We start from the raw sequence: 12,831 nt of genomic DNA, 5'->3' as shown, positions 1-12,831 counted from the left end.
TCTTAAGGCAGCGTTATTTCTTTAAATATTTTTTCCAATCCCTCCACTACATTCACTCCCAAAGCTGCACGCCTCAATCTCCATAATCCACTGCTCATGTGGACGTTTCCGATGTGTTCCCCTATCAAACTGGAATAAACACCACATCTCCAACAATGCACTGCAGCAGGAAATGATGCACATGCTGATCCGTTAGAGAACTTTACGTTCCCCTGCTACTCTAACATGAGTGGTGTAATATGCATTGATACATTTTGCAGGCTCCGGAGCTGAAATCTCCCAGCACTCCCTGTTCAGTGTCTCCATAAAGCTTGCACTGGTGAATTTGTATTTTGAGGCTATTAGTGGGTGTGTCTGATAACAAGCTTGCTGACTGTTTCCAGTGAGGTTTAGGAGAATTACAAATGCAGGTCTGAAGTATATACTGGAGATAATTCAGGAGAAGTAAGGTATGTACACAGAGACTCTACCAGCAGAATAGTGAGTGCAGCTCTGGAGTATAATAAAGGATGGAACTCAGGATCAGTACAGGATATGTAATGTATGTATACAGTGACTCCACCAGCAGAATAGTGAGTGCAGCTCTGGAGTATAATAAAGGATGGAACTCAGGATCAGTACAGGATAAGTAATGTAATGTATGTACACAGTGGCTCCACCAGCAGAATAGTGAGTGCAGCTCTGGAGTATAATACAGGATGTAACTCAGGATCAGTACAGGATAAGTAATGTAATGTATGTGCACAGTGACTCCACCAGCAGAATAGTGAGTGCAGCTCTGGAGTATAATACAGGATGTAACTCAGGATCAGTAATTATTTACACTGACTTTGTATGTAAAAATTTCTACATAGTTACCTCCAGCCTCCTATATCATACAGTGTACCCCCAAATATAACCATGCACCCCCTTTTAAAGCTTTATTTGGTTTGCCACAGATTAGTCAAATGTTTAAATACTCTTTTGCTTTCCATTAGACCCTTCCCTTTTTTTTGGGGGGGGGGGGGGGGTTGTTTAGATTTTATGCACGTCCTGTGATTAACGCTGCGCTGTCCGCCTGCTTGTCTTAATCGAGTTCTTTTATCTTCTGCTGAGGTAATTATCGAAGGAACAACGTGAAAAGCGCGTTCTTCATACAAGTTGATTGGTTTTGTAGGTGAAAAACCCCATTAACCTTTGTGACAAAATACAGATTCATGAAGCGACCTGTGAAATTAGGAAACCGCTTAATTATAATGAGCGATGGGTGGAGATGGCGGCCGCTATTTACACAAGGTGTGTGTATGACAGGGAACATGGCCGCACAGGACGCAACAGCGATGTGGCGGTGCTCCAGATCTGTCTCAGCCCCGTCACATTATCATCTGTCAGGACGCATTGGGTGATTTATCTATGCAGCAAAAAATGATGATAAAAACAAAACTATTCTAGTAATTGATACATTGTAACAAAACGTGTCCCCTGCAATAACAAATCGCAGGGGCTGCCACGTCCGCTCTGCTACAATTTTTTTTTTTTTTTAATTTAGGAATTAATTTTGGTTGTTTTCTATGTGTTCGCCTCTTGATTTATTTATAGTGCCTATATATTTATATTCCACAAAGTCTCTGTAGAGAGAGAGCTCAATGATAAAAGCTTATTTGCCTGCAGCTGCCACTAGGGGGAGCTTACTGAACACTGTTATTATTGAGCTCAATGTATGCAGTGAGCTCCACCTAGTGGTGGCTGAAGGCAGCTAGAGTTTGATCATTGAGCTCGGTCTATACAAAGGATTTAGAGCTCTGTTTTAGTAAAAGGGAGCTCTGACTGTTATATAGATAGCTTAAGGAATCAATCAGCGCAGAATGTTAGGCCTAAGATGATGTGATAAAAGGAGCACAGTCGCTTTTAGTGGGATTGCCTCCTAAAGAGACCACAAGTCCATATTTCCTATTACATATGGATATCATAGAAAGGGTCTCCTGTTTGTGATCCGAGAATGGAGAGATGCTCTGCACGCTCGGCTTCCACTGGGACAGTTACAGACCCCGCCTGTCCTTGCGTTAGGAAGACTGCCATGTAATGCTACATTTCCCCTGCAGGGGATGTCTGACCAGAAGCATCGTCTCTACTGTAAGAGCAGATCGCTGGAGTTTAGAGAATCTGGACCTGGTGAAGGAATCAAATTCCAGAACGACAGTGAATACTGACACAGGAGGAATGTTGCTCTGCATATTATTGAAGGTGTTTCACTCAGGATCTAGTAAGGGCTGGGTGACCACAAGCATTGCCACAATGCCCAAAAATGGCTTTTTTCTGGATTATAGGAGTAAGGGCAGTCACAGCTGCATAAGAATGGCGCGCTCGCGATCACATGAAGCAGGCGCCGGTCATGATGAGTGTCCGGTTTCACCTGGAGTGCAGTGACCGGTTTTACATAATGACAAGAACTGAGTGGGGACATGGGGAGAAATGTTAACCATCTGAGCGCACAAAAGATCCGGCATGGCTTTGTTGTTCAGATTACATATGGAGGTAAGTGGGGGGCAGGGACGTAAACAAGATGGCGCAGACACGAGCACCAGGTAGAGTCCAAGAAACCGAAAAGTACAGAATTTAACGTTACATTTAAAGGGCCAGTAACCGTAACGTTATCAGGTTATTACAGTACAGCAGCGTTATATGATATAAATGTCTCTGCTGCTTCTCAGCATCGGGGATATGTCATAAAAGAGTGATCATGGGGGAGGGGAGCTTTCTAGACTTCCTGTCACTCCATTAAAGCACAGAACAGTCCGCCTCGCCCGCCTGAATTGGCTGATAACAGGAAGCAATAGCTTGTGTGCGCCTGTCCTATAGTCAGCCTGATGTTTTTGTAGCTGGATGGGCTTGGTCTTCCGTTCTCTCGTCTGTATCAGTCCGTCTAGTCCAAGCTCACGCCCGGGGTCATTTACTTATGAAAAGAGTCCAAATACCGACATTATAGGCAGGAAATCATGTACACGACCCATAGGACAAGTAAATAACACCTCCCCCCTCCATGCAGCCCCATCATCACGGGAGTCACTGTCTCTAACAAGTTCAGTACATGCCTCTCCTCAAATACTCTGTGCTGCGGGGGACCCAACTCCTTCCACTATGAAACTCTCAGTTTGTGACCTCCCACTTTCAGATCTCATCACTCTGCCCATGTAGAAAGCAGCCTTGTCCAAAATAGCATACTCACAAAAGGGCTGGTCACTCCTCCTGAAATACTTTGTGCTGCTGTCAATACTTGCACATGTGTGACCTCCCACTTGTCACCATACCGCTCATATGATGACACTGCCCCGTCACATGCAGCCCTATCCTCACTAACATCCTCACATGATCACACTCCTCTTCTAAAATACTCTGTGCTGCTGTTGGCCCTGCTTTTTATCTGTCTTCTCTCTCTGTGACCCCCCCGGCCATACTTTGCCTCACATCTTGACACTGCTCCCATCCTTATTGACATAATATCAGCAAGGACAAAAGGCTTCTCTCCTGTAATACTCTGTGCTGCTGGGAGAGAATGATCCTGATATTTAAATTATAATTTTATAATAAACGGCGACTGTGATCACTGATAATGTACTGGAGATAATAATCATAATGTGGGGTCTTGTGTGAGTGCTCCCTCCGTAGTTATTATAGGAAGACAGCGAGGGATAAGTATGTGACCCCCTGCGCCGGCAGAACAACTGAACTTCTCTTAATTTGTATTTGCATAACTAAGTGCGGCCACAAATCCGATTTTGTATAGACTTTGTTGCCCCGGTGACGGCGCCCATTATAGGAGCAGCTGTCGAGGGGAAAGTCTTAGTCAGTTCTACAATAAGTATTCAGTGACTGGCGGTCAGCAGGTGTGCCACCCACCTTCAAAGAGCGGCGCACACAATGCTGCTGCTGCTGCTCACTAATCACTGACACCCAGACAAAGAGAAAAGCAGTCACTGGCGGCCGCTGATCTTCAGGAGGAAATCCAGATCCATCACCCAGCAGCGATCGCCTGGATCCCAGGACGAAGGGAGCGGGTGCTGATGGGGAATTTTTAGACAATTAAAAGGCATTGTCCAGAATTAGAAAAACATGTCTGTTTTCTTCTAGAAACCGCGCCACGCCTGACCATGGGTTGCAGCTTAGTTCTATTGAAGTTAATGGGGCTGAACTGTAATACCACACACAACCTGTGGACAGGTGTGGTGCTACTTTTGGAAGAAAGCAGCTGTTTTTCTAATCCTGGACAACCCCTTTAAAGAGCCCTTAAACCAAACATCCCCATTTCATAGAAGTCCCTTAGTCGTCCTCTTTGTTGTATCTGTATCTTGGAAAGCTGAGTGACAACCACTATAGCCATCATAGCTGCTGTCATCCAGCTTTTCCAGGCTCCTGAATGTCAAATCTGCTTTTTATGCAGTAATTCCTCCCCCCAACACTGGGCACAACCCCTGTGTGTTGTCACCCAACTTTCCCAAGAGCAGATATAAGGTGGCGTAGTTTTTATGTATATACATCGCCATTCAGACTGCAGTGAAATATAGTCATCCAAGGGAGCAGCTATAATAGAGGTGGAGCATGCGGCTACTGTGGGGCCCATGAAGAAGGGGGCTCCAGCTCAGGCATCTGACACCCGGTACTATGGGAGTGGTCGCCCCTCTGTGATGACTTTATATTCGGCTGCTCTTTCTTGGTGCTGTTCCTGACCTATTTATTATAAACAGAAGTTACTCTAGTGACAGATAAGTTCAACCTGACGCTAATTATGTATTTTGTGTTTCCAAATGTAATTTGTACCCAAAAATGTGCCCCATATGGAAGCAGGGGGGGGGGGGGCATTCCTCCTTTATCTCCTGACATGTCTATTTTAGTAAATACTTACATTCCCCATAAGATTACAATTCTGGAACATATTTTCTTAGTACTCTGCATTGTGCTGTTCCTCTGTTATTCCTCCTAGAAATGTATGAATAAACTGGGTGTTACCTTTCCCCTTGTCAAAAGGGCATAGCCCTGCACAGTCTCATCTGTCAGTACTGATTGGACAGTATCAGACTGTGTAGGGACACACCCCCAACTGGTAACAACCAGCTGTCAATTTATTCATAGATTTCTAGTAGGAATAACAGAGGAACAGCACAACGTAGAGTTCCAAGAAAGAGTGCTCCAGAATTTTAAGTATTTACTATAACAGACATGTGACGAGAGGTGACAGGTTCTCTTTAAGGGGCAAACGGAGCTGGGACCTCCTGTCCCAAGATAACAAATTAACTAGTAGGGGCCCCAATTTGAAGTTGTTGGCCCCTTTCCGCTTTGTGTGATTGGGGTGTAACCCATAACATGGGATTGATTAAAAATATGGCGCCCCCTGTAGGATTGGAGTAATAGGGGTTGTAACCGCTAATGTCATTGTCGCCACTCTGCAGTTATTGGGGTCTTTAGAGGGGACAATCAGAGAACCCCCAGAAGCTCTGAAATAGAAAAATAATAATAGAAAAATGTAATATTCCCAGGCTTAAAATTCTCATCCCGGCCCCCCCGGATCTCCGCTGCTCCATGATTAATGCAATGAAGTGTTTAATGACATTATATCACACAACTGCGCAAAAGTGCAGCATCAGTTGTAGTGTCCCGGGATATAGTGACTTCAGAAGTGTGGTCCACCACCATCACTATGGACCCTGCCTACTGATGTCCTCCTGCCTACTGATGTCCTCCTGCCTACTGATGTCCTCCTGCCTACTGATGCCCTCCTGTCTGCTGATGTCCTCATGCCTACTGATGCCCTCCTGCCTACTGATGTCCTCCTGCCTACTGATGTCCTCCTGCCTACTGATGCCCTCCTGTCTACTGATGCCCTCCTGCCTACTGATGTCCTCCTGCCTACTGATGTCCTCCTGCCTACTGATGTCCTCCTGCCTACTGATGCCCTCCTGCCTACTGATGTCCTCCTGCCTACTGATGTCCTCCTGCCTACTGATGTACTCCTGCCTACTGATGCCCTCCTGTCTACTGATGTCCTCCTGCCTACTGATGCCCTCCTGCCTACTGATGCCCTCCTGCCTACTGATGCCCTCCTGTCTACTGATGCCCTCCTGCCTACTGATGCCCTCCTGCCTACTGATGCCCTCCTGCCTACTGATGCCCTCCTGTCTACTGATGCCCTCCTGCCTACTGATGTCCTCCTGCCTATTGATGCCCTCCTGTCTACTGATGTCCTTCTGCATAATGTTGTTAGAAGGAGTGTCCAGTAGGGGGCATGTTTCCCATAGGACAAACTAAGGGCGCCATTCGGTTGACCTATCACATGCACTAATTTATTGTAGCTGCGATGTACCGCATGTATCAGAATCATCGTCAGTGTCAACGGGAATTTATATCCTATTATATTATAATTATTATATCCCTATTGAATCACATATATAACATCTGATTACTGCAGGATTATATTTGGTTAATAATTATATAGGTAATGATCAGAATTTGGATACCTTTAAGTTTTTTTTATTATTTTTAATATTATTAATTATTATTAATAATAATAATAATAATAATCATCAAGAATAATTTGAATTAACGGGCATGTCCATTGTATGAAAAATCTACAGAAACAGCTTCCATTACTCTATAATCATTCCTCTTCTCGACTAGAATCTACTAAAACTGCAGTGAAATGTGAATAAAAGGCGAGCAGTGACCTGCAGCTGTTATCCAGCCATGATGTCAGCGCCGCCACACTCACCCCGGCAGCACCCAGGCTTCCAGTGCGCTGTCAAACTTTCTTGCCTTCTAATTGGCTGCTAAACTTTCCCAGCAACTTGATTGGCTGACCCACTTCCGTATTCTATGATTGACAGTTCTTCCTCCCCCCGCCGGCTAGACGCGTCACCACGTGTTCCGCAGCCACGTGTTTCTGTTTACTCACGTGACTTCACTGACAGCTGCTGACAGCATCGACCTCTAGACACACCCCCTTTCCAGGGCTACGTCACTAAAGGGGAGCGGCCACAGTCTATATAAGCCCCGACCTGCAGCCCGTCTGTATCACAGCGGTGGAGATTGATAGGTTACAGCTGTTGAGCGTCGGCTGAGTAAATGTTGAGGTTCTTGTATTGCGCGCCCTTCAAAAGTGGCGTGGGCGGGTAGATTTGAATGTGCAAAGCGTGTAAAACCGCCGTGTGTCGCCCTGTCCGCACAGAGGACAATGAAGGGAGATTTTGTTTGCTGGGGAGAAACATGGCTTTTCAGTCTGAGTGCAATAGGTAAACCTCCTGCATATGAACGTGTGCAGTACGGGTGCTAAGTTCTGTGCTGTAGTTCCTGGATGGAAACAACCATTAAGCTGCTGTTGATGGATCTGTCACTCTAATTGTGCAGAAGATCTGCATGTCCTTCCAATCCTCAGCGTTTCCGTCTGACATAAGTAGCTTGCTTCTTATTTCTGCGGATTGTTGTTGGATTTCAGTGTAGAATATGCGGCAAAATCGGTGTCCAGTCCAACACGTACGAATAGGGCCTAAGTGCCTGGTTTCTGCCTAATTCCCTGCCCCCAGTCCCTCTCCATCCAGCGTGATGACTGGGCCGCAGCGATGTTGCTTCTATGGTGACCCAGTGGCGGTCGGCGGTTCTATCGTTATGGACACCGCAGTCGTTATTTTTCTTGTATTTTCGTGGCAAAAAATTGTGTTTTTTCAATAGATTTCCAAAGCGGCGGTCTATCGTTAAAATTGTAAACTCGCGCTACAAAAAGTCGCCGTGTAGCCGAAGCCTCCTGAGTGGATCAGCTGATATGGATATAACTGTCTCTGGAGGATCTAAAATAATCCTCTTCAACACTACCTGCCCCTTATACCATGAAAGCTTCTACATCCAGCCTCTTAAAATGGCCGATAACAGAGAGCAACAGCTCATATTCACCAGCAAAGTCCATGCAGGGTGCTCGGACTTTATATAGACTATCCCTTTAAACTGTGTTGCCCTGAATTATTGTCACATTTGGTGCCATAGGGGATTAAGTTTAGGTAAATGGTTGCACAGGACGGCTGGGGCGGCAGTGTCACTCCTGCATTGTCTCCTGTATGTTGCCCGTTCACCTGGAACACGTTTCCTGGAAATATGTTTTCTGTTTTAGGTTTACATTATTTTATCTGTTTTGAATAGTTTCCCAGTTTGCTTTAGTAGCGGAAACAACCACTAAGCTGCTGTTAACGGATCTGCCATGTTTATTATTTTATCTTTCTTGTATTTTGATTGCATAGTGAAGTTTTGATGTGGGTCTGATTGACTCATTAACACTGTAAGGGTACCCTTGAAGCCCCCCCCCCCCCCCCCCCCGGCTCGTCTGTATTCTCTATTTATATGTTGATCAGAGTATTTATTTGATCATGTGTTAAACAGCATCGGGTATTCATGTATTATTGAGCCAAGCTGTTGTGGTAATTCACAAAGGCCACCAGATCTGTCACCGGTCAACCTGCTTGCTGATGGTTTCCACTAACAGGTTTGGTTTTGCAAGGAGTATAAATTAACGAAATCTTAATGAAAACAGCCAAAAAAGGATAAAATACAAAGATGGAGAAGTTAACAACTGGTGACTGTAGAGCCAACCTTCAAGACCCCAACTGGGCACTATGCACCCAGAAATCCATCCAAGGGAGTTATCGAGAGATGGTATTGGGGGTTCCTTCGCTTGGGCCTCCATCAGTTGGGAGATGAGGGTGTCTATTCAGCGCAGTACTCTCTTCAGGCCGGGTTCCCACATAGCGTAAACGCTGCGGAATTTCCGCAATGGAATTCTGTGCGGAATTTCCGCAGCATTTACAGTAGCAGCAAAATGGATGAGATTTAGAAAACCTTGTGCCCGCGCTGCGGAGAAAAAAAATCCGCAAAAACGCTAATGAATTGACCTGCAGTGCGGAATTTAATTCTGCAGCATGTGAATTTAATCTGCAGTTTCATTGATTTTCTGTTGTGGTTTTCCCCATTGAATTCAAGGGTAACGCAAAACCCGTAACAGAAAGCCAAGTTTTGCGGCGTAAGCGCAGCGATTATGCGGCAAAAATCGCAACGAATGAAAAAAAATAAATCCTACCTTCCCAGAATGTTCTCCTTCTTCCTGCAGTCCGGCCACCTGGGGTGGCTTTAAAGGGGTATTCCGGTTACAACAAGTTGCCCCCTATCCGTAGTGTATGGGGTAACTTGCTGATCAGTGGGTGTCCGACAGCTCGGACCTCCACCGTTTAAGAGAACGGGAAGCCCGAAGTTGCCCGAACCCCAAGTTTGAACAGCGTGGCAGGTCGCTCATGCGCGCTGCCGCTCCATGCATTCTCTATGGAAGTGCCGGAGATAACTGAGGGCGGTGTTCTACTTTTTCCGGCGCTGCCATAGAGAATAAATGGAGCGGCAGTGCGCATGGGCGACCTGCCACGCTGTTCAAACTTGGGTTTCGGGCAACTTCGGGCTCCCCTTTCTCATGAACGGTGAGGGTCTGAGCTGTGGGTCACCCACCGATCAGCAAGTTACCCCTTACCCTACAGATAGGGGGTAACTTGTTGTAACCAGAATACCCCTTTAAGAACTTTTCATAACTTTCTGAATGCTTTGTTTATACATTTTTATTTTTTTTTATTTTTTTTTAAGTTCATGTCTTATACTCTAGTCCCTTACAGAGCTGCATTTACACTTCCCGTGGAAAAAGGCAAGGGCATATCTAACCTGCACCGGCAGACAAATATAATGTCTAATAATATCTTCGCTATAACTGTCATCGGAACACCCAAAATGCACTGCTCCCTGCTATCAGTCAGCTGAACTGTGCATGCCGCTTTGGATGTGATTGGAGCATGAACCAAGTTCAGTCCAAAAAAATAAATATCTGCAGAGTTACTCATTATTTTTGGTCGATTTTTAACTGTGAAACGTTATAAAAAGGGAGTGTTCCTTTAAGTCCTGCAGGTGGAGCTGCTTGTAGTGTCGGATTAGTTCTTTAATCCGATTCTTAGACGTTTTATACTTTGTTGGCTGTAATTCTGGGAGACTTCCTAAAGACTCTGTAAAGTTTGGCATGGAAGCATAAGATAGACTGGTGGGGATCTGGCATGATTTGTCGCTGCCCCTCCCCCACCCTCCATTCTTCTCTCGTGTATGGGGGGGGGGGGCCCAAAGATAATGAGTTTTCCCCTAAACGATGGATCTTGGGGGGTGCTGTGCCCTCGCTGTGACGCCTCCGCTCTGAATCATTGACTTGTCATCTTTGCTGCGGTGATGGAGAGACGAGCGGCTTATCTGAGCCAAGTAATTAGGCAGCGGAGTGATGAGCGGCTGATAATTAATGTTCGCAGCTTTATTGGAGATCACAATTGGTTTTGAATGTGGAAATCTAAGCTTGGTCCGGTCCATTACCTTTATGATCGGCTCCAATCTCTGAGCATTTCCCTGCAGCCGCCATAGAGGAGACATTGATATTACGGAGGCTCTTACACAATGTGCAGCGGAGCGGGCGTACACCCGAATATACAGACTCCGTCTCCTCACATCGCCACCGACCAATGATAAGGTTTTACCTAGGTCCAGATTGATGTCGGTGATGGACTATTGGGGTGTTATGGGGTTCACATCCCCTCCCCCCTTACTGCAGCGATGTGCCCCGGGTTGGATGTTTTCTGTTATCGGTCTGCTCACCTCTAGTGGAGGAGGGAGGGAGTGCAGGAGCAGGGAGGGGCTGACACTTTATGGAGCCCCTTTGACTACACTATATGGGGGCTCTGTGCAGTGGTGTCTAGAATTCCTAGGGGCCCATGGCAGGAATACATATGTGGTCTCGGGTCGCAACGGGTGTTGGTGGTAATATCCTTAGTGCACTAGCATGGTTATGGGCTAACCTGTGTTATCCCTGGTGGTCTAGGGGGGTGGATGGATTAACCTGTATATCGGTTACGTGGGCTGCGTGGACCCACTGGGCCGTACCGCCTTGGCAGTATGGCAGCTGACCATCAGGTCACAGTCTATAGTTTGTATAGGTTTACCTGTGGTAGCTTCAGACAGTAGCGAGACCGGCTCGGATGGGATTTTGGCAGCAGACAGGTACCAGGCGTGGTATACAGCACAGCACGACTCCAACTCAATACAGCACTTGACCAGGATAGTACGGGATACAGGTTACAGGTAGCAGTAACGGGAAACACTGGGAACTGGAAGACACTAGGAGACCATTTGCAGAGACAAACTTGGGTAATGACAACAACGCTCAGGCAATGCAGGAAGGGGCAGAGCCCTTCTTATAGTCCAGGGTGCTCATGGGCTAATTTTGTCTTTAATTCAGGTGCGTGCGCTGGCGTCTCCTGAGGAGGAGATGGGGACCAGCTCTCACTGATCCATGGCTGCGGCCGTCAGGAGGTAAGCAAACCTGGCGGCCTGCGGCCATGGGCATTACAATATCCCTGGTGGTCTGGGGGGATATGGCTTAACCTGTGATATCCCTGCTGGCCAGGAGGGGGGGGGGTAATGGGTTAACCTGTAATATCCCTGGTGGTCTGGGGGGGGGGGGAGTTATGGGTTTACCTGTGATATCCCAGGGGGTTATGGGTTAACCTCCTGAGATTCCTGGTAATTTAGTGGTTAACACCTAATTATCGTGGTGTTTTTGCATGGTGAAGGGGTTAATGGGACTAGGGGGGGCTCTTTACATTCATATTTATAATCTCCTATTAAACTCCATTCTAGTCATATAAACCTGTTTGGAGCTCCCCCTAGTGGCAGCTGCAAGCAGAAAGGATTTTAAAATATAACTCTATAGTTTTGTAACTACTTTTAGCAAGCTGGACCATTCTTGCACCTGAGTGGGCCCCTGGGCATGGCTTTGTGGCTGGCACTGTAAATGGGTTCTGTAGTTCAGTGGTGGGCTCTGCAGTGGCTGGCACTATATGGTATGGTTCAGCGCCTGTGGCGTGTCAGACTTCACGGCTGCACTGTATGAAGCGCTATGGCTGGCCTTGTCATAGGGGTACAATAGTTAAAGGGTCTCTTTTTTTTATTTTCTTCACACCTCCTAGTACAGGTTCTTGTATTGCTCTCAGGGTTAAGCTGCAATACCAGATACAACCTATGGACAGGAGTGGCGCTGTTTATGGGAACAGTGCAGAGCCATTTCTTCTAATCTGATTCATTGCCTTTTATACCTCTAATCCTATATATTTCACCTCTGCTGGTCCTTTGGGTAACTGGAGCCCCCGTTATGCTGCGTTTCAGTGGGCTGCTTCGCTCTTATTCCTTACAATGTCCAAGATGAGCGGTTTTATCCTGCAGCTGTAAATCCTGTTTTATTGGAGAAGGTAAATAAGTATCACGGGCTCATATTAGATTTAGCCTCTCACTGTATAAAGAGAATATATTATAACTGCAACGTCTGTTATCGCAAGAGTCAGCCGGCAGCAAGCAGAGGAAGGAGCAGGAAGGCGGGGATTCCAAAGTAACAAATAGCGACAATAGAAATTTCTGTACAGTCTATTGAGATGGTGTATCTAAGCCTGTACTGTACCGGTGTATCTAAGCCTATCCTGTTAGTGTGTCGGTGTATCAGAGCCTATCCTGTGTTATACTGTGCTGGTGTATCTAAGCCTTCTCTGTTATACTATGCCAGTGTATCTAAGCCTATCCTGTGTAATGTGGTGCTTGTGTATCTAAGGCTAGAGTGTAATATCCTTAACTTGCTCTAGGGCGGTGAAGGGGTTAAAATCTAGTGTAATATCCCAGGAGGTCCAGGGTGGGTTACAGGATTACACCTAATGTTCCTTGTGGTTGAGGATGGTAAATGGGTCACTGGCATGATCTGGCTTC

This window comes from Rhinoderma darwinii, chromosome 9 (genome assembly GCF_050947455.1).
Source record: "Rhinoderma darwinii isolate aRhiDar2 chromosome 9, aRhiDar2.hap1, whole genome shotgun sequence".
NCBI lineage: Eukaryota > Metazoa > Chordata > Amphibia > Anura > Rhinodermatidae > Rhinoderma > Rhinoderma darwinii.
Note: the sequence above shows the minus strand (reverse complement) of the source record.